This window comes from Filicampus tigris, chromosome 7, assembly GCF_054856515.1.
Source record: "Filicampus tigris isolate MCC_2025a chromosome 7, RoL_Ftig_1.0, whole genome shotgun sequence".
Taxonomy (NCBI): domain Eukaryota; kingdom Metazoa; phylum Chordata; class Actinopteri; order Syngnathiformes; family Syngnathidae; genus Filicampus; species Filicampus tigris.
The window spans coordinates 27,733,844-27,757,255 of record NC_141223.1 but is presented as its reverse complement, the minus strand read 5'-3'; the positions used below and the strand labels follow the sequence as shown (position 1 = coordinate 27,757,255).

At 44.6% G+C, this 23,412-nt stretch overlaps 1 protein-coding gene across 15 annotated transcripts in view; it reads left to right on the top strand.

The window, feature by feature from the left end:
* Positions 1-23,412, top strand: part of brip1 (BRCA1 interacting helicase 1) — a 302,307-nt gene that overhangs the window by 189,115 nt on the left and 89,780 nt on the right. The window contains exon 22 of one of the 15 annotated variants that reach the window (XM_086034846.1): positions 21,801-22,457. The exons of 13 other annotated variants lie outside the window; for them this stretch is intronic. The gene's annotated coding sequence lies outside the window, so the exon portion shown is untranslated. Of the gene's footprint in view, positions 1-8,982; positions 10,404-21,800; positions 22,458-23,412 lie in introns of those variants that run through there. One more of the 15 variants, XM_086034840.1, reaches the window with a different exon arrangement.

Sequence of the window (23,412 nt, the reverse complement as noted above, 5' to 3'; positions counted from 1 at the left end):
CTTGGCTTCCCGTCAACCCTTAGCTCCCAGAAGCAGAGCTGATGTCCAGTCTTGGAAAAGGTCTTTGTGCCGTGGCCACGGACTCAGCCTGGAGGTTAACTCGACTTCTGGGATCACTCAAACTTATGTTCATTTAGCATAAACAGCAAATGTGTGATAACTATTGTATAATTATTCCTTCACCAAATCATGGCCACCTTCACAGTCAAAAAAATCTGAGTCAAAAAACAAAGCATCGGGTGGCAAACTAGAAAAGGAATGTGCAAAACTAGGACAAGTAAATGGCAATGATGAGGGAGGTGGAAGAAAAGACAGATCTTACACGAAGGGTGTGGGGGTGGTCGGCAGGCTGAGGGCGGTGGGAGGCAGACTGGGACTTGCAACGGCTTGAGCAACACATCGTGGAGGAGTGACACGAGAGGTTTCCAGTGAAAAAGCAAAGCAGCAGCGGGTGAGACAATCACTCCCTGATTGTAGGTGGATGGATGGTTAGGAGCAGGGGGTGACGTCTTCAGCTTGAGGGAAGTGTCTGAGTCTGCTGAGTCCATGACTGGTCAGTACGTTCTGTCATGTGAGGATTGGGATTTGGACCCATACGCAGATATGACATGGAAGTTGAAGAGTAAAAAGTCTTTATCAACAACAATACAAAGTAACAACAGAGATCAGGACTGGAAGAGAGTTTGCATCCTCACTCAGAGAAGGTTTGACGTACTGACTATGTGTCAGTGTTTAACTCAAACTTTTAAACTGTAAGACTTCAGGCCTATACGACATCATAAAGAACAAAGAATAAAAGGACCATAACATCTGCAGAGCAACTAATACAACACGTAATACAACAGTCATAACACGTTGGTTGCTTTTTGGTCTTCCATGACACCAATGGGCCTTTCTCATTTAGGGTGACACAGTAACCGGTTGAGCTGCGACGGTCTGTGACATCTGCTGCCCAATCAGCATCACTGAAAGCCTGTATTCTCAAATCAGACTGGCATTTCTTGTAGCACAATACGTTGTCACTGGTGCCCTTTAAGAACCTCAATATATGTTTGGCATTGGCCCAATGTTCCTCTGTGGGCTTGTTGAAATACTGGGACAGCTTGCTTACTATGAAACAAAGATCTGGTCTAGTACACAAAGCAAGGTAGATGAGGCTCCCAACCACCTCTCTGCACAGAGTAACATCACTCATTAAACCTGCATCTTCATTGTAGTTGAATATCTGTTCACAAGGCGTAGAACTAGATTTACAGTCATTCATGTTAAACCTCTCTAGCATGTTCTTTACACTATTGCTTCTGTGACATTGTTATACATCCATCAGCCTGTTCAAAATCGATACCCAGGAAATGTTTTAATTTGCCCATATCTTTCATCTGGAACTTCTTTGTGAGCATCTCTTACGGCATTCAGTGCATTCTCACTACTAGCAGCAATAACCAAATCATCAACCCTTATGATCATTTTCACTTCTTCATGTTTGTTCTTTCTTGAGTACACACATTGATCAGCAGGGTTTTGCACAAACTTATTCGAGATAAGATATTTATGAACTAAGTGGTTCCAATTTCGGCCACACTGCTTTAGACCATATAATGATTTGTCCAATTTGCACACCAGTCCCTGTGACACGTCTGCTCATAACCTGCAAGGTGGTACATGTATACCTCACAATTTATTGGCGCATGTAAATAGGCAGTCTTAACATCCATTTGATGAATAATAACATTTTCCTGAGCTGCTTTCTGCAGTAACACACGGACATTGGTTAAGTCAGCTGTGGGAGAAAAAGTCTTCTCGTAGTCAACACCCTTCCTCTGGCCTTAGCCTTTTGAAACATATCGTGCCTTATATTTGTCAGAACCATCAACATTTTTCTTAATTGCATAAACCTATCTACCCCCCACTGCAACTTTGCCCTGGGGTAGGTTGGTCAGAGTAAATGAAATCAAATGAGTTAATGATTTCATTTCATCCTCCATAGCACTGATCCATTCACTTGACCTGGGTGATTTTATTGCATCATTGTAGGTTAGAGTTGTATCGCACAACAACTTGTAACAGTAATCAATGTTAACCTCTCCCTGGTCTTGACCTCCTATTCCATACACACGATCCCCATAATAATCTGGTCACTTCCTCTCCCTGGGGGGGTAACGTGGAGACTCCTGTTTGCCAATCTGCCTGTCTCTAGTCTCTTCCTGGTTGGTTTCAGGCCTCGTCAATGGAACCTGCTCTGCGGCAGTTTTTGGACTCGTTGGGCTCATGTCCCTTTGCTTGGATGTGCTGGCCCAATGTGGCACGCCAACATCGTCATCATTTTTGGATGGTTCAGTCTGTCTCCTGTTCACTTATAGTTTTGGGCATAAATTTGACCAGTCTGTGCTTCCTCACCTTTCTACTCTCAGGCTAGAAAATCATGTAGGCTGGGCTTTTCCTGTCATACCCCATAAAAAAGCTTTTTCTTATCCTGTTTGTAGGCATAGCACTCAGTTCCAAACTTCTGCATTCTAGACATGTTTGGATGTCCCCCAGTTAGCATCATGGAGGGTGTTTGTTTTGTGCAGTTGTTAAAACATCTGTTTCTCACTACAGATTAGAGGTAAGATCTTAAACCCGAGCCCGACCCGAATTTCGGGCCGGGTCGGGCCTGAAATGTCAATCAATCATTACGTTCGGGTCGGGTCAGGTCGGGTTGGGCCGGGCTTCTCTATCGCTGACTTTTTAAAAAAATAAATATATGTTTATAAAAATGTATACTAAAACGATGCGTGGATACTAAACTAAGGAATACTTATCAAATAAATAATTTGGATAAAACAGAAGGCGGTGTAAGGTAATTGCCATTTAACGACTAACAGGAGCCGCAGAGCCAGAGCACGCTTTGCGCACATGACAGAGCCAGAGCATGCTCTGTGCACGTGAACGCCAAAATTTTGGGTTTGCTTCGGGCTCGGGCCTGCAAATCAAGTTAATTGGTCGGGCTCAAGCTGGGTCGGGCTTTAATACCCGCGGGCCTGGGTCGGGCTGGATTTTTTAGGCCCGATCTTACCTCTACTACAGATGCAGTCTGCACTGCATATGGCCATAATTCCTTTGGTAGTTTGCTCTCTAGAGCATACAACTGGCCATGTCAAAGAGAGTCCTAAATTGGCGCTCTGCAGTGCCATTCTGATGTGATGAATATGGCGTTGACAGCCCATGTCTGATACAATTTCTTCTCAATAGCTGTTGGTACTCTTTACCGGTAAATTCAGCACCATTATTTGACCTGATATGTCTGATTCTTCCACAGGGGGCGGTATCTGCTATGAATTGCTCTGTTGCTTGCACAGTATCACTCTTGTTTTTGAGATAATAGAAAAACACAGTGCTAGAATAGTCACCTGTAAATGGCAGTGCATACCTGTGCCCATCTATGGATACTGGGTCAATTTGACCCTAGGTCTGTGTGGACCAACTCTAATGCATCTCTGTGCTGTGGGACGTCATTTACTTTCCTGAAGATCACCGTAGCCGCGCTCTCAGTGGCTGTTCTCACAGTGAAGATGTTTTGGGGAAATGAGGGAATAGAGCGCCCCTCGCAGTGTAGTGGTCAGTCTTCTCCCTCTGCTTCTGCTCAACTATGGTAGAGCAGACCACTAGGTGGTGGTAGCTGTCCCCCTATGCTCCACAACCTCGGTGGACGTAGCCTGCACGTTTCTGTCACCTTGGGTCGCGTGTTTTGGCATGCCATCTGATATCACCTCAGACAGGGGCGCCAAGTTTGTGTCGGAGCTCTGGTCTGCCTTGGCAGAGTTCTTGGGTGTGCAGGTACACCGCACTACTGCCTACCACCCACAGGCTAATGGGTTGTGTGAACGTTTTCACTGGTCACTTAAAGCTGCGCTGTGGGCTGCACTTTTGGCTGGTAACTGGGTCGACCATCTTCCATGGGTTTTGCTCAGGTTACGGCTCCAAAATAATATCTTAATGCCGCTCTACCATGCCAAGTTGGTGTTTGGTCATCCACTTTGCATACCCGGTGAATTTCTACCCGAAGGTTCCAAGGGGCCTTTACCTTTTTGTTGGGAATGCCCCTGACTCATGCACCTTTCACCATTGTGTTTATAAGGTGTTTGGACCATCGGCGCTCATGTAGCGAAAATGGGGGGGGGGCACTGGTAGAGTTTAGTTAATAGCGACAGAGAGCAATGTCTGCATTACTCCTGCTTGTCTCTAGGGGCACCACGTCAACATTTTTGGTTATTTAGAGGGGAATTTGACAAAAAAAACTCATTACATCAGTCTTGAAATATGAAGGCGCGACAATAAAATAAGTTGTGAGTTCTTTTAATAGAAGTTAAAAAATAGAGGTTGACGCAAACACACACAAAACATGCTTGACTTCTGTATATGAACAATATTTATTACCTACAATATGGCAAGCCTAAATAAATGAAAAAAAAAAACTAATATCAAAAGTAATTGGGAGGTAAGGGAAAAAGATAAGATAAGATAAGATTAGAATGCCTTTATTGATCCCACAGTGGGGAAATTTTCATTGTTACAGCAGCAAAGATATAGGTCACACAGGGACGGCGGCATAATGTGGCCATTAATGTATAACATTGACGGCAAAAATGGGACGTCTAATACATGAGCGTGAGAAGGTGTCGGGATGACTAGAGTAGGCGGTGGGTTTTAAGAAATGCACAAAATTTGCTAGCGTTCACGACAAAATTTGAATGCACCCACTGAAGCCCGAGCGATCTGCACAGCGGTCACTTACGTTTGATAAGTGGAGTCTCACGTGAGGAGCATGTGGAAAGACGTTCACTCATTTGCAGATGGAAAAAGAAAAAGGGAAAAAGAAGGCAGCCGGGAGCGGGACCAAAAGCTTGTTTGGGTTCTCTTGTGGCCCGGTTGCTGTACAATCTCGGGCTCGGCTAGGACTTTGCTGGCCAGTGTGTTGCTTCAGCTTTTGTTCCCCAAAGCCGAATTTCAGCTCATCTACTACAAGCGTAGTGATGGAGAACCCAGATCGTCAGCTTTAGCAGGTCAACCACCGGAGGTTTCCGGGTGGACTTGGCGCAGCCAAAATATCAAAAATGGAGATGTGGAAGAGAGTGAGAGAGAGACTTGATTGAGTCGCCAAAAAGAGAGTAACGGGAACAACAGAAGAGAGGTTACAGGAGAGAGAGAAAGGAGCAAAAGGCCACACCTTTATCTCCTTAAAAAAAGGGGAGGTGGTGAAGTGTCCGCTCCTCAGCTCTAGTTTCAGGTGAGACTTAATTCGTGACATTAAAGTTAGATTTGAGTCGATTGAATTGTCCTTTTAAAACTTGTGTGCATTTCACAATTTATAACTTGCATCAGTTTTCATGCTTTGGGTTGTTTTGAACGCGTCCACAGTTTAGGCGACAAAGATATGAGTTTAAACATACATCTACACTGTGATGTCATAAACCAGACCAGGAAAATTATTGTTACCATAGAGCAGCAGATTCATCAATGCAAAGTCAGCAGGATAAGCACAGTAAACAATACACAAACATACATTTGCATATGTTTCATTTCAAGGTAATTTAGATTCTTCCGAAATGCATAAAGAAAATTTAAAGCTGCAGGTCCCATGTTGACCTCTTGGGGTCAGTATTTGTCCAGCACTGCCAAGTTGAGTGGAATTCAGCCCCCTGCTGGGTGAATGAGGCTCCCTCCAAGTTCACGCTTTGAGAGCTCCAGAAAGTTTGTTTCAAGGCAATTCAAATCCACAACACATTATCTGTAGAAGTTCTCCAGGTGATGAAAAGTCTCTCTTTATCAGGGGTTTGTTTATTTCTGATTCCTAGCATGTCTTTGTCAAATCAAATGTCAGGGATTCCCTGGTGATTCAATTGTCTTGAAGTGAGACTGGAGTAGACTTTTTGCCAGTCCTGGCTGTTTCTTGTATTCAGCACAGGGATACACTATACACCTAATTAAAAAATGTATCTGGCTCCACATTATTTTATTGTGCAACCACCTGACTAAATATAATTGATTAAATTCAACCATTTTTTTTTCAATGTACCCCCATGAGATTATGCCGGGGTCTTTACTGTTTGAACAATGTTTTTATATTTCATCAGCTGTTAAGTGCGCTTCCCCCTGCGAGATAGTGTCTAAATGAAATAAATGTATAGGCGGAAGCAAGCAGTTTTCCTCTGTTATGTTATTGTGATATGCGGCACGGTGGTCGACTGGTTAGCACGTCCGCCTCACAGTTCAGAGGTCGTGGGTTTGATCCCGGCTCCGGCCTCCCTGTGTGGAGTTTGCATGTTCTCCCCGTGCCTGCGTGGGTTTTCTCCGGGCACTCCGGTTTCCTCCCACATTCCAAAAACATGCATGGTAAGTTGATTGGATACTCTAAATTGCCCCTAGGTGTGATTGTGAGTGCGGATGTTTGTCTCTGTGTGCCCTGCGATTGGCTGGCAACCAGTTCAGGGTGTCCCCCGCCTACTGCCCAAAGACAGCTGGGATAGGCTCCAGCACGCCCCGCGACCCTTGTGAGGAGAAGCGGTACAGATAATGGATGGATGGATGTTATTGTGATTGCAAAGGACTTGAAACTTCCGCAAATATTGACCCGAGCATTGCTGATTCAAATCAGCTTTTTTGGAATTGGAAACTCAGAGTTTCCTATCTCAGAGTAGATCAACTCAGACGTCAAGTCAAGTCAAGTCAAATTTATTTATATAGCCCTTAATCACAAGAAAGTCTCAAAGGGCTTCACATATGCACCAGATCATATACACGACATCCCCTGATCTTAACCCTCAGGAGGGCAAGGAAAAACTAAAAAAAAAACATTTGGGGCAAGGGAGAAACCTTGAGAAGGGACCGCAGATGGGGGGATCCCCCTTCCAGGATGATAAGGCTACAATGGATACCGAGTGGGTAACATTAAACACACATTATAGTACTATACAGTGTTTGTTAAAGTGATGTGATAGTTAATCAAATGAAGTGCTGCAGGAAGATGACATCGGTGAGGTGAGCAGGGGCCCAATGGTCAATGTAGAAATCTCCATAGCAGCGCCTCCGCGGATGTGGCCAGCCTCCAATCTTGTAGTAGTCAGTTGCTGTTGGATCGAACAACAACCTCCAATTCGGTCGTCATCACCTAGTTCGCAAGCCTGGGAAAAGGGGGGCAGAAAAAGAATAGAAGCAGCAGTAAAGAGGCCAAAACAAACAGTTCAACTAAATGCAGAATCATACAAATAAGTCTTAAGTCGTGTTTTAAACATTTCTACTGAGGTAGTGCCTCTAATATCTGCGGGTAGGGCATTCCAAAGCATCGGTGCCCGAATAGAAAATGCTCTGGAGCCTGTGAACTTGGCTCTAGGGATCACTAAAAGGCCGGCACTTTGTGACCGAAGGTTTCGACACGGAACATATGGTATCACTAAGTCGACGAGATAGGAAGGTGCTAAACCGTGCAGTATTTTGGAGGTAAGTAGCAAAACCTTGAAATCGCATCTCAAGTGGACTGGGAGCCAATGCTAATTGGCTAATATCGGAGTAATATTATCAAACTTTCTCGTCCTTGTCAAGAGTCTTGCTGCGGCATTTTTGATTAACTGCAGACTTTTAATACTAGACATGGGAAGACCAGAGAGTAAAACGTTATAATAATCGAGGCGAGACGTAACAAACGCGTGGATTAAAATTTCTGCATCACTGATCGACAGAATTGGACGAATTTTAGCAATATTACAGAGATGGAAAAATGCAGTTCTAGTAATATTCTTAATGTGCATTTGAAAAGACATAGTTGGGTCGAATATAACACCAAGATTTTTTGTTGAATCACTTTGGGTAATAGTACATTTATCGAGCCTCAAAGTGGTGTTCTTAAATAGGTGTTATCGGAGTTAAAGGGCAAAAAATTGAGAGACATCCGTTGTTTAATCTCGGCAAGGCACGCCTCTAAATTACAGCAATTAGCCGGGTTTGTTATCTCGAGCGGCATATATAATTGAGTATCGTCAGCATAACAATGAAAACTAATGTTATATTCACGTATAATATCACCAAGCGGAAGCATGTAGATGCTAAACAATAGGGGTCCTACTACGGATCCCTGCGGGACTCCACAAGTAACTTTACAAAACTCAGAAGTCATATTGCCATGAATTACACGGTGCGTCCTTTCTGAGATGTAGGAATTAAACCAAGAAGGTGCTTCAGGATTATACTCAGAGTTTGATGAACCACCTTTGTGAAATAGACCCTGATGTCTTACAGTTTATAAACTTGAGTTAAACCCTGTTCACATTGCAGGATTTTAAAATTGTCAGGTAACTTCCAACTTCTGAGAGATCCCACATGTGACTAGAAAAAAAATCACAGGTGCCATGTGTGGGTCTCAGGTCGCGTCCTGACAGTTTGCAAATTATTTTTAGTGGAAAAAAAGCGACACAAAAAGGAAAAGACGTTGGGCTCTGTTGCGACATACTGTTTTGATTTTGGATTCCCACCACGCTTCTTTGCCACCTCATCACCTTGCTTTCTGATTGGCTGTACTTCACTGTTATCCGGCTACGTGCTCGTTTGTCCTCGGGGCTCAGCACACACGGTGTGTAGTCGGGCCAAAAAAATCCAACATGTTGAATACCCCCGATTTGAGGTCAGACGTCCTTCCAAGTGACCGATCAGACTGAGCACACCACATACGACAGGATTATCTGTAAAGATTATTTTTGGAGCCATTACGAGAGTGTGCCCCAAACTCCGATTGTCGGGAGGGGAGATTCGGAGCTAAAATCGGGCCGATTATCCTGTCGTGTGAACCAGGCTCTACTCAGTGACACATTGTCAGTACATCAAACCTTCAAGTGAGGATGCAAACTCTCTTCCAGTACAGCTCTCTGTAGTTACTTTGTATTTTCATTGAAACTTTTTACTCTTCAACTTCCGTGTTATGTCTGCGTATGGGTCCAAATCCCGATCCTCAAGTGACAGAACGTACTGACCAGTCGTGGACCCAGCAGACAGACACAATCCCTCAAGCCGAAGGCGTCACCTTCTCCTCCTAACCGTCCCTCTACCTCCAATCAAGAGGATTGTTTCACCGGCTGCTGCTTTGCCCTTTCACTGAGAACCTCTGGGTCGCCCATACCGTCCCAGTCTGCCTCCAACCGCCCTTAGCCTGCCGACCACCCCCACCTCCTTCTGGCAAGTTCTGCCTTTTCTTCCACGTCCCTCTCATCTTTGCTATCTACTTGTCCTAGTTTTTCACATTCCCCTTCTAGTTTACCACCCAATGTTTTGTTTTTGGACTCAAACTTTTCTGACTGCGAAGATGGCCACAATTTGGTTAACCTCCTTTCTGATTCTGATTTTGACATTGATTTTGATTTGCCGGTCCCTTCCCCAGTCACTATTCAAGCCCATGTCAGTTTTTGTCACGTGTTTCTGATGATGATCCTTTTATTTCCGATTCCGATTTTGACACATATTTTGGTTTTCATGGTCCCTTCCCCAGTCATTGTTTAAGCCCTTGTCAGTTTTTGTCACCTTTTTCTGATGATGATTCCTTAGTGCCCTCCCCAGAACCTTTCCCTTCCCAGACCCTTACTTAGGTGCCCAGTAGGACATTTACACGGGACCCCCGTGGGCGGCCAACACAGGCACCCGAGTAGAGGTTTTGGTTCCTCCGGTAATTCCGCATTTTCCAAGTCGCGTCATTCCGAACCTGTACCCTGAGTGTCCACCACTGAAACCTTCCCTTTAGATCCTTAGGTGCCCAGTTGGCCATTCACATGGGACCTCCACGAGGTGGTCAATGTAGGCGCCCGAGTAGAGGTTTTGGTTCCTCCCATAATTCAGCCTTTTACAAGTCACATCATTCCAAACCTGTACCCAAGCAACTTTACTCCACGCTAATTCACTGCGTACTTCTTCACCTAGTCCCGTTAATCCTGTTTCTTCTAGTTTACCTTCCTCATCTGTACCCCCAGCCGCTCATGTCTCTTGTGCTTCCCAACCACTATGGTGGCCGTGCAAGGCCTTCGGCTGCACTCTGGCTCTGCTCCGGTGGCGCAAGCTCTGCGGCCTCCCTCCGATTCTGCTATGGCAGCGCAAGGCCTGCGGTTGCCCTCTGACTCTGCTAAGATGCCGCAAGGCCTTCGGCTGCCCTTTTACTCTGCTCCGGCGGCGCAAGCTCTGCGGCTGCCCTTGGATTCTACTCTGGCAGCGCAAGCTTAGTGGCTGCCCTCATCTCCTGTGTGGCCCTCTGGAAGGTCAAGAACCTCTCGGCTAGCCTTCCAGACGGCCACTGGATTGGTCCGCCAAGAACCTCTCTCCTGGCCTCCGGGTCGCCCACCTGACCAGCCCCATCAAGAACCTCTCATCTGGCCTTCTGGACGACCACTGGATTGCCCCCCCCCCCCCCCCCCAAGAACCTCTCGTCCGGCCTCCGGGTCAGCCACCAGACTGGTCCAACCAAGAACCTCTCATCTGGCCTTCTGGACGACCACTGGATTGCCCCCCCCCCCCCAAGAACCTCTCGTCCGGCCTCCGGGTCAGCCACCAGACTGGTCCAACCAAGACCCTCTCGTCTGGCCTCCTGGACGTCCACCGGACTGGTTATGCCTTCTCCGATCTGTTTTTGATTTTGTTTTTGAATTTTGAATTTAGTTTCATGTTTCCCTCGTAATTCTTTTATATGTGTCTGTTTCATTATTTTAGTGTGTCCACCTGTGTTCGGTTACCAGACCCCTTGAGTTACTCAATCAAGGATATTGTGTTCACCTGTTCTTGGTGCCCAGATCAGTTGAGTTACTCGATCAGCTCCCTCTTATACTTTGTGTCTTGTCCAGGCGTTCCTCGTGTCATCAGTTTGTATTTAGTTCCTTGCTTTTCTTCAGTCTTTGTTGGTTCATTGTTTTTGTCGCGTGTTTGTTTGCTGTCTTAGGCCAAGTCAAGCAGGTTTTGTTCACCTGTACTCGTTTGACCAATCCCTTGTGTTACCCAGTCAGCTCTCTCTATACACTTTGTGTCTTGTCCAGTGTTGCTCGTCTCGGCTGTTTGTGTTTGGTTTATTGTTTTCTTTCAGTCTTTGTTGGTTCATTGTCTTTGTTGCGTCTCACTGCTGTTTGTTTGCTGTCTTAAACCAAGTCAAGATGATTGTCTGGTGTTTGTTTAGTTACTTTGATTCCTGTAATTTTATACTTCAGTTTATTTGATGTTTTGGATTTTTGACCTTGTATGTCTTTTGTTATTTTAAGATTCTGGGATTCTAGATTCCAAGTGGTGCCCCTTGACGGGGTCGGAGGGGTACTGTTATGACTCATTAAGCGATGTATCAGTTGCCGTTCCTATGGTGCCTTGATCACTGATTTTAGTTCAATTTTGACTTCTTGTACTCGGTGAAATTGGAAAACAACAGAATGCTCATCAGAATAAAGTAACAATTGATATTTAATCTCTTAAATCATACTTGTCCCACCCAAAATCAGCAACAAAAAAAAAAAAAAACATTGAAAAATTGTTTGCTTCCTCCTCCTAATCAGTGACACCTGTTACCTCAGGAAACCCCAAATTTAACCTGTCTGGCCACCACCCCCAATTCGGATCAGGTCAAACAATCAAACACTGCCCCTTAGTGGTTGGAGGAATAATAAAAATACACAAAGCAAAACATGGGGCTCCTACACTCTAGTCCAGAGGTGATTTTTTTGGATGCCACTGATAGCACTATCGTGCTCATAATGTACAATGTTTCAAACTCATAGAGCAGTCTGCATATTTGAATATGTGCATTTGTGTATAATGAAAATTAGGCACACCACTAATCCTTTTTCTGTGACACGAAGGTATTGCAGGCATTCTGTCTTTGCCTTTGTCCACCTCCTGTTTGAGTACTTAAGCCTTATTGCCCTTGACATACTGCTTAACAGAGCTGCAAATCACTCCTGTTGTTGTGCTCTTTTTGGACAGTATTATTTTCCCTTCTTTTCTTGACAACACAATGGCTGCTCATGCCAGCCATTAACCGTTTCATCTGTAACTGTAAATTGAGAAAAAATGAATAGTAAATCACAAATCTGACTGTTAGTAAAAAGTTGGTTTTATTGTTTTGTTCTGATCACTCTTATGTGAAGTCACTGATGGTGTAGTGGTACACACGCCTGAGTTGTGTGCGGGCAGCGTGGGATCGGTTCCCGCTCAGTGACTGTGTCTGTGTGTTTTGATTTAGTACAATATATTTTTTTTCAATTTAGTCGGCTATCATTGGAGCACTTCAGGAAGAATGTCTCCAAACCCGACAATATCAGTGAGCTGTACAGAGTGTGAGCAGCTCTCTGTGAGGAGAAGAGGATTGAAACATTGCAAGACATTCGTGGAAACGAGGAATTTATTGACTCTTTTGCAGTGCCTGTACAGGCTACGGAACCTTCGAATACAAACAGACTAAGTTAAATCTTCGTTAGTGGGACCACATCTGGTGCCAAGCCTCCTGCTACAGACCTGGCTGACACACTTCTTTTGATGTGTCCAAATAACACTGTAATAGCTGGGGGACCTCCCAAACTGGACGGTCCAACTGATCTCGCCTACTGGAACAGTGTTGGCACCAGACCAATGTCACCAACACCAGCCAGGACCTGGTCTGAAGTTGTCTGTCGCAGAGGTAAACCAAGCAGAAACGTTAAAGTTCCAGCACTCACTCCACTAGCTGAAGTCTCACTGCACAATAGATTTGATGTGTTAACTTCAAATAATATGGTGAAGTTAACTGTAACGCAAGGATTAGTAAACCCATGAGAAAGAGCCCCAGAACTCAACCAATGGCTAAACAAAGCATGAGGATAAGCCAAAATTCCACATTCATGAAAGCTCAAGCTACCACCACCTCCACAAAAAAGCAAATACAATACAATACAATACAGGAACTGACAGAGATCCTGCCGACCATTCTGTCTACACATCCAGATGGCATCGATATCATTATTCACAGTTACAGTCTTTTGATATTCTCAGAAGGAAAACTGGCTCTGAGATCCTGAAAAAAGACTTCCCTGCTGTTAGAGAGCCTGTGTCAGTATGGAACGCACCATGTCTTCATTTCAGGCCCTATTTCATCAATGGGGAAATGAATCAAACGTTTCTCCAGACTTCTTGGCCTGAATACATGGTTGTCATAGGCATGCATCGCCCATGGGATTAAATTCATCAATAACTTTAACATCTTTTGGAACTGCAGGGAATGCTACAGACCTGATGGTGTGCATCCAAATCTCACTGGATGCAGATTACTTGGAGCATACTTGCATCATACTGTTGGGATGGCAAACCCAAACATGAGCGTGCAGATAAGACCGAAGAACACATAGAGGTAAACGAACTTTCAACTCTGCCTCATCACCAGATTTACAACATATCATCCAGGGTCTGCAAGGGCTGTCTCTAATGCAATCAGGCCTCCAGGGACCACCAGCTACCAAGAAATGCAGAGCGCCCTCTCCGAGATTCAAAGATAGCATGCCATGATGTGTTCAGGGTCCTTGCTATAGTGATTTTGTCACTGATAGCTGTTCTCAGAACAAGCTGGGACCCAGTAGAATCCCTACATCAATTAGGACAAGAAAGAATCGGTTACAGTCAACTCGCTGGGTGAATCAATCTTATCTATTATTGTTCCACATACAACGCTAGGTCACTGATAGTGTACTGGTACGCACGCCTGAGTTGTGTGCGGGCACCGTGGGATCGATTACCGCTCAGTGACGGTGTCTGTGTGTGCCCTGCGACTGGCTGGCGACCATTTCGGGGTGTAATCTACCTTCGCCCGTTGGTGGCTGGGATAGGCTCCAGCACCTCCCTGCGACCCTGTATAGATAAGCGGTTTGGAAGATGACACATACATCGCTGTAGATAACAGAGACAAGTGTAAACACCACAAAACTTGCTTTACTTAATATCAGATCTCTGTCAAACAAGTCATTCCTAGTTAATGACAATTCCTCACAGTTTAGATTTTCTTTTTTTGACAAAACATGGTTAACAGATTCCAGTGTAAAGAGATTTCATTTGGTGATTTTATTTCTTTTGAATATCTCCGTTTTATTTGTATGGGTGTTCCAAAAATTCTCTTTTTAATCACTTTATTGATGATTAATTTATTGATGATTCTTCTGAATTATTACCACTGGTCTCTCCTGATTTCAACCATTTTAGCACGGTGATCGACTGGTTAGCACGTCCGCCTCACAGTTCAGAAGTCATGGGTTCGATCCCGGCCCCGGCCTCCCTGTGTGGAGTTTGCATGTTCTCCCCGTGCCTGCGTGGGTTTTCTCCGGGTACTCCGGTAGTACCCTCCCACATTCCAAAAACATGCATGGTAAGTTGACTGGACACTCTAAATTGCCCCTAGGTGTGATTGTGAGTGCGGATGTTTGTTTGTCTCTGTGTGCCCTACGATTGGCTGGCAACCAATTCAGGGTGTCTCCCGCCTTATGCCCGAAGACAGCTGGGATAGGCTCCAGCATGCCTGCGACCCTTGTGAGGATAAGCGGTGTAGATAATGGATGGATGGATTTCTTAACCAAGGATTTTAACATTCACATTGACAATATGAAGGATGGCAATGCCAAAGAATTTTCTTCTATATTAGACATGTTTGGTTTGTGTCAGTTTGTTAAAGAACCGAATCACATTCATGGTCACACTCTGAATTTGGTTATCTCAAAAGGGATTGATATTACTTCTGTTGTGGTTACTGACTTGGCCTTATCGGACCATTTTTGTATTTTGTTTGATGTACTGATCATTCAGAATACTCAAAAAATGTCTTCACTCTTGGTAAAGAAGAGGTACATTAATGAGGGAACATGTGCTCAATTTATGGAGGCCATAGCTTTGTCACCAACAGTGAGTGTAGTCAGTTGATGGACTCCTGGATCATTCATTCATTCATTATCCATACTGCTTATCCTCACAAGGGTCGCGGGCGTGCTGGAGCTTATCCCAGCTGTCTTCGGGCAGTAGGCGGGGGACACCCTGAATTGGTTGCCAGCCAATCGCAGGGCACACAGAGACAAACATCCGAACTCACAATCACACCTAATGGTAATTTAGAGTGTCCAATCAACTTACCATGCATGTTTTTGGAATGTGGGAGGAAACCGGAGTACCCGGAGGAAACCCACGCAAGCACGGGGAGAGCCTTCACAACATCTCAGGTGAGGAACCAGCTGAAGAAGATGAAGGCGAGGAAGGCAGCGGGTCCAGATGGCATCAGCCCCCAGCTCCTCAAATCCTGCGCAGACCAGCTGTGTGGAATTGTCCAGCACATGTTCAACCTGAGCCTGAAGCTGGGCAGGGTCCCCCAGCTATGGAAAACATCCTGCCTGGTCCTGGTGCCAAAGACCCCCCACCCGAAGGAGCTCAACAGCTTCAGACGAGTGGCGCTGACGTCTCACCTGATGAAGACCCTGGAGAGACTGGTCCTTGTCCACCTGCGCCCCCTGGTGAGCTCCTCAATGGACCCACTCCAGTTCGCATATCAGCCTGGCATCAGTGTGGATGATGCCATCATCTACCTCCTCCACACTTCACTCTCCCACCTGGAGAAGGCGGGGAGCACTGTGAGGATCATGTTCTTTGATTTCTCCAGTGCTTTCAACACCATCCAGCCCACCCTACTGTGAGACAAGCTGGAGCGGGCGGGGGTGGCGCACCACCTCACCACATGGATCCAGGACTACCTCACAAACCGGCCACAGTATGTGAGGACACAGGACTGTGTGTCTGACGTGCTCCTCTGCAGCACGGGGGCCCCACAGGGAACTGTCTTGGCTCCCTTCCTCTACACCTCGGACTTCAACTACAACACCCCTACCTGTCACCTGCAGAAGTTCTCTGACGACTCTGCGATTGTCGGCCTCATCACAGGCGGAGATGATCGGGAGTCCAGAGAACTTACTCAGGGTTTTGTGGACTGGTGCCAGCAGAACCGCCTCCTGATCAATGCGGGGAAATCCAAAGAAATGGTGGTGGATTTCGGTAGGCGCCAGCACTCTTCACCTGCACCAGTGAATATCCGGGGAACAGATGTTGAGAGAGTCTCAACTTACAAGTACCTGGGTGTTCATCTGAACAATAAACTGGACTGGTGCGACAACACAGACGCCCTCTATAGGAAGAGTCAGAGCAGACTCTTCCTACTCAGGAGACTGAGGTCTTTTGGGGTTCAGGGGACACTCCTCAGGAACTTTTATGACTTGGTGATTGCATCGGTCATCTTCCAGGGAGTGGTCACCTGGGCAGGCGGCGTCTCGGCCCGGGACAAGAAGCGGCTGGACAAACTGGTCAAGAGGGCCGGCTCTGTCCTGGGCTGCTCCCTGGACTCTGTGGACTCGGTGGGGGACAGGAGGATGTTGGCCAAGCTGTCATCAATGCTGGGCAACCCGGACCACCCCCTCCAGGGCACCCTAACAGCACTCCACAGCACCTTCAGTGACAGACTGTTACACCCTCGCTGTGCAAAGGAGAGATTCCGCCATTCCTTCTTGCCTGCTGCTGTCAGACTCTTTAACAAGAACATTGTGTAGTCTCTACAAACTGGCGGACATTAGTGCAATTGTGTAGTCCTGCACCTGAGCTCATATCGTGCAATACCCAATATTCCCCACTACTGTTAGTCTAGTTTTATTTTTATCCAATGCTGTTCCTTACATTTCACTACAGCACTGCAGCACTGTCACTTAGAGTATTTTTTCCTCTGTACTATGTACAGGCCAAAATGAGTGTTCCTCATATTTTTTATGTAGATGTAGGTTGGTGTGTATACACATGTGTATATACACATGTTACTGCGTATATCTACATAGGTTTGATCCTAAATGTTTGCCGTCAATGTTATACATTAATGGCCACATCATGCCGCCGCCCTTGTGTGACCTATATCTTTGCTACTGTAACAACGAAAATTTTCCCACTGTGGGATCAATAAAGGCATTCTTATCTTATCATGCAAACTCCACACAGGGAGGCCGGAGCCGGGATCGAACCCACGACCTCTGAACTTTGAGGCGGACTAGCTAACCAGTCGACCACCGTGCCGCCCTACTCCTGGATAATTTCAATTCAATTCAATTTGAAAATCTTGAATGTAATGTATGCTGTTGCACCAATAAGATTCAAAAGCAATTTGTCCAAACAGAAAACACCGTGGAGAAACACCAGCATCGTTATAAACCAGAAAAGACAATGTAGAAAAGCTGAACGAAAGTGGAGGAAGACAAAACTTCAAAATCACTATGAATCATACAAAAAAAGCCTGCATAATTTTAATAATAAACTGTGCAGGGCCAGACAGCTCCATCTATCAGCAATGATCAACAGCAATGTCAATGCTCGCTCTCGCACTGTTTGTTAGATAAACTTACGAATCCTCCTAAACAAATAAGCCCAGAACTCTTCTCCACTGAGAAATGCAACAAATTTGCCAATTTCTTTAGCGAGATAATCAAAACCATTAGACAAACAATTAACACTATGCAGACTAACAGGCAAAAATAACCTGTGTCTACAATTTAGAAAGATAGGCTGGAAAACTGGGTTGGTCTTTCTGGAATAATCCTTCAATGGTTTAGGTCCTATTTAGAAGGGCAGAGTTATTTTGTTAAAATTGGCAGTTATGAATCTGATAGATTAGCTAGAACCTGTGGTGTGCCCCATCGGTCAGTTCTTGGTTCTCTTTTGTTCAACTTGTATATGCTCCCTCTGGGTCAAATAATACAGAACTTAAACATTAATTATCACAGCTATGCAGATAATACACAACTTGATGTGTCTGTCTCACCAGACGACTAGCCCGACGGACAGTGTCTGGAGCAAATAAACACCTGAATGAGAGAGAATTTTCTACAATTAAATGAAGACAAAACTGAAATTATTCTGTTTGACAGTAAAGAGAAGAGGGTCAGTATTAGTAAAAATCTTGAGACTTGGGCTCATAAAACCAAGTCCGTAGCCTTGGAGTGATAATAGACTCTCTACCAGAAAGACCAGGAGAAGCTCAACCATGCGTTCCTCTCTAGTAGACTGTATTACTGTAATGGCCTTTTAACAGAACTTTCCAAAAAGAGCATTAAACAGCTGCAACTCATCCAGAACGCTGCTGCTTGAGTTTTAACCAGGACTAAGAGATCTGAACACATGACACCAGTTTTAAAGTCTCTACACTGGCTTCCTGTCCCTTACAGAATAGTTTTTAAAACTCTACTGATTGTTTACAAATCCCAGAGCACTTTAGGTCCAGAATACATCTATGATATATTAAAAAAATCTAAACCCAGCAGGGTTAGGGTTAGATCCAAGGACTCATGTCAGCTAGTCCAGACCAGAATCCAGATTAAACATGGGGAGGCAGCATTTAGCTGTTATGCTGCAAAAAAAGTGGAACAAACTGCCAGTGGAGATTAAATTTTCACCAAATATAGACACTTAAATCCAGGTTAAAAACATTTATGTTCTCAGGCGCCGATGCATGAAATCTGCACAGTATTTTTTATTTTATTTTTTATTTATCTTGCTTTGAATCATTTTAATCTAATTATTCTTCATGATTTTGATTTTTGTAATTCTCAATGTTTTATTTTTATTATTTTTTTCTCTTGATTTTTTTATGTAAAGCACTTTGAATTGTCTTGTGCATGAAATATGCTATACAAATAAACCTGCCTTGCCTTGCCTAACGTCACTTCACAAATTATTTATATAAATGGACATAACTAATAAAAGTCGAAATACACAATAATGTAAGCCTCCAGCACAAAATCAAACAGAACCCGCCGTGTTGATCAACAGTTACAGTCGGTACGTATACTGACACCTGAACACTTACCATAGCAGAAGCAAATGTCATCATGAGACACCGGTGGATGTTTGTAATCCAAATAATAGTTAATCGTCAGTTCCAGGATCTCTGTCTTTCATGAGTCTATTTCTATTTTAATTTAATGTTTTCATGCACCACAAATAATATCACAATCACGAGGGCATTAAAACTGTCCTCTGTTTACATGTGAGCATGTGAGGCACCTCCCCCCAGTTGAGAGTGACGAAGCAGCATTTAGTGCAACATTTTTTCATTGAAATGTCTTGTATGTTATAATGTAATATAAAGCAGTGTTTTTCAAACCCTATGCCGCGGCACACTGGTGTGGTGCGAGATTTTGTCAGGTGTGCCGTGGGAAATTATCTAATTTGTGTGCCTGTGCGGTCTAGCGCCTCGCAGCATAATCATGTCTTTACTACATTGTAGTACTCTTCCATACCAGCAGGTAGCAGCAGCAGGTAACTAATTGTCTTTGTTTAGAGACAAGCAAATTAGTGAAGCATGTTTATCCAAACAGGCACGTGTTTCACGCTGAGTATCAATATGAAACATTATAAAATACTTTTTTCTTTGTGTTTGATTCCTATTAAAGACGTTATAGTATAACGCCATTCTTCAATGTTAAAAAATGCTTATATGAATAATATAACACCTATTTTAAAAATAAGCTTTTTTTCACAATTTCAGCTGGTGGTGTGCCGCAGGATTTTTTTCAATGAAATAAATGTGCCTTGACTCAAAAAAGTTTGAAAAACACTGATGTAAAGAATGTAATGTTTTGATCACTCTCCTCGATGTCGTAATATCATGCAACGGTCCATGATGCATGAAACGCATATATGGAGTAATGTGTAATTAAATTTACTTCATGAACCAGTTGTTGTATTGTTGACTCCTCTAGATGGCACTCTCTGTTATATTGTGCTTAAAGTACTTTTGACTCCTCTAGATGGCACTGTTGGTTTAAATGAAGGAATTCAAGAAATGGCAAGACAGTGTTCTTTCAACCCAATGTTGAACAGAGAGTGCCATTTAGGGGAGCCCAAAAATACAACAACTGGTTCACTAAGCAAATTTGAAGCTTCATTTTCCCAAATCATTATTATTTTCTTAATGCGGCCAAAATTCTATCCATCCATCCATTATCCAATCCGCTTATCCTCACAAGGGTCGCGGGCATGCTGGAGCCTTTAAATGATACGCTCATCACCAAGCTTTGCACAAGCCTGATGACAATTGTGATCATTTGTATCAAGTGTGTTCAGGTAGGGAAAGATGAAAAACAGGCTGGATAGGAGCTCTTGAGGAACGGGATTGAGCACCCCCGCTGTAGATCAATGTTACAATCTGCGTGTTTATTTTCCGCCCCGATCACGTTATTTAACTTGATATAGCCAGTTTACATCTGCATCACCACACTTGAGGACCGGGATTGAGCACCCCTGGTCTGCAGTGTATATGACGAAACAAATGCAATTGCACAGAAGAAGCCCAAAAGCAAACTTTTTTTGCAGGCTATGTAACTACGTTTCAGCAGTTGAAAAACTACATGTATTATAAATAAGCAAGATAGCGCCTTGTTTATTAATTTAAACTTAACTTAAATTTAAATACAATAACAATACTGTCAGGGAATTCCACTCGGAAGGCCAAGACAAGCCTAGTAGTAGGACTGTAAAAGCAACTCAGACCTGCCAAGATTGACTTTTCTGCTCGCGAGGGACAGTAGAGACCACGCACAAGGTGGTTGCTCTTCCAAACTGTCAGCCTTTGCGACCTTGCCGCTCGTCTTTTATTCAGTTCAAACAACATGAATTGAAAGATACAGACACATGACAAAAGCGGTGCTTCCTCTTGTCTGCACATTGCACCAGTCTGCAGTTAAACGTCTTCTACTGACGGCATCCTGTTTCACACTTTACACAGCACATTTTACTGCAGATGAAGACTGTGTGGGTGAGTTCAACAAATGGTCACCACAGGACATTCAAGGAAATTAAACGTTTAAACATGATATTAATGTAATTGTCAATTTCTCTCACCTCCCACACCAACAATTGTTGCCAATCCGTCTGTCTTGATTTTTGTCGCCAGCATCCGGGGTGGAGCAGTATGGTTGAATTCCGAGCTGTCTGGTAGCTTGGACTTCTCCTTCGTCGACGGGAGACGACTCAGAAGTACAGTCAGAGCTGCCTTATTGAGACGTTTTCTAGTTGACGGTGTGTTGTAGGTATTAACGTCGCCTACAGCTGAAAAAAATGGTGCCAATCCTTGTTAAATTAATGTGAGATGTTGGAGTGGTCATGAATAGGGATGTCCACATATATATTTTTTATGTCATAAGCGAGTTTTGTACGATTATGTATGATTTCCAATGGACCTTGATTAGTCCCTGTCGTGACGTTTGATGATGGGTGGCACGGTGGACAAACTGGTTAGTACGTCCGCCTCACAGTTCAGAGGTCGTGGGTTCGATCCCGGCTCCGGTCTCCCTGTTTGGAGTTTGCATGTTCTCCTCGTGCCAGCGTGAGTTTTCTACAGGTACTCCGGTTTCCTCCCACATTCCAAATACATGTATGGTAAGTTGATTGGACACTCTAAATTGCCCCTTGGTGTGATGCTGAGTGCGGATGTTTGTTTGTCTCTGTGTGCCCTGCAATTGGCTGGCAACCAATTCAGGGTGTCCCCTGCCTATTGCCCGGAGACATCTGGGATAGGCTCCAGCATGCCTGCAACCCTTGTGAGGATAAGCGGTATAGATAATGGATGATGGATGGATGTTGTCATTTTCTCGTGGCTCTGTTTCGATCGCAGCATCTCCACATCCTCATTCACAGAGTCCACCAAGTCAGGCGGGTCCATTTGAAGGCATGTATTCATCTTTGATGAATGTCTGTCTCCATCTCCAACTCTGCTATTTTTTCAGCCCACTCCATCTGGATCTCAGCCGTCACCAGTAACTTGCAGTTACACTCCAACTCAGCATGCGGGGTCAGAGTTGTGACCGTCACCAAAGAGATCATCCTGGACATGACTGTCTACATTTCTGAAAATATAATTACATAAAAATATTTATCATGCAAAGTATAGTGTTTAATATAATGGTAATTTGGATAATATGTAATCAAAATAAATTATTAAACTAAATGATAAAATATGGTTAGCTGCACATATTGAAAATGTTGAAAAGAAAATGTGTTAGTGTTACCCCCGTCTTTTTGATCGAATCAATACTTTTACTGTACTTGAGGCATGACACAAGCCATCTTGTTGCTACTACTATAAAAGAAAAGATAAATGATATTGAAACTAATATTTTCAATTAAAATGTGCACAACTGTGTTGACTTGTGCATGAATCCTTCCAAATAGATACTGACAGTCAATAAGCAGTACAGCATTGTAAACTGGGAGCGTTTTTTGGGGGATTTTTTTGGGAGTGTAACTCAAAATACATTTATGCTTGGTTAATTTGTATAGATATATAATTTGCTCTTATTGTGCATACACAAACCTCCATCAGCCATCACCTTACCGTGGTGGAAGGGTTTGCGTGTCCCAATGATCCTAGGACAGGGGTGGGCAATTCCGGCTATTGAGGGCCAGTATCCTGCATGTTTTCTATGTCACCCTGGTGCAACCCACCTGATTCAACTGATCAGGATCGTTATCCAGCTTCTGCAGACCTTGCTGATTATATGATCATTTGAATCAGGTGTGTTCCAGCAGGGACAGTTGGAAAACAGGCAGGATACTGACCCATGGGGCCGGGCTCAGCCCGAAAAAGGTAACGTGATCCCCCTTCCCATGGGCTCACCACCTGTGGGAAGGGCCAAAGGGGTCAGGTGCCCTGTGAGCTGGGCGGCGGTTAAAGGCAGGGACCTAGGGACATGGACTGTCACCTCTCTAGCAGGGAAGGAGTCCGAGCTGGTGTGTGAGGCTGAGAAGTTCCAACTAGATATAATCGGGCTCACCTCTACAACCAGCTTGGGCTCTGGTACCAGTCCTTTCGAGAGGGGTTGGACACTCTTCCATTCTGGAGTAACCCAAGGTGATAGGCGCCGAGCAGGTGTGGGCATACTTATTTGCCCCCGGCTTGGCGCCTTTACATAGGGGTTTACCCCGGTGGACAAGAGGGTAGCCTCCCTCCGTCTATGGGTGGGGGGACGGGTCCTTACTGTTGTTTGTGCCAATGCACCAAACAGCAGTGCAGAGTACCCACACTTTTTGGAGTCCTTGGAGGGTGTGCTGGAGAGCGCTCCCCCTGGGGACTCCATCATTCTGCTGAGGGATTCCAATGGAGGGGGGAAGCTGCCGGTCCGACCCGGCAGACCCAGACGTATGGTGAGGGTTCGCTGGAAACGTCTAGCAGAATCCCGTCAGAAGGACTTTCAACTTTCACCTCCGGCAGAAAGTTGCCCACGTCCCGGGCGAGGCAGGGGACATTGAATCCGAGTGGACCATGTTTCGTACTTCCATATGTTTCGTGCTTCCATTTTTGAGGCGGCCGACCGGCGCTGTGACTGTAAGGTGGTCATG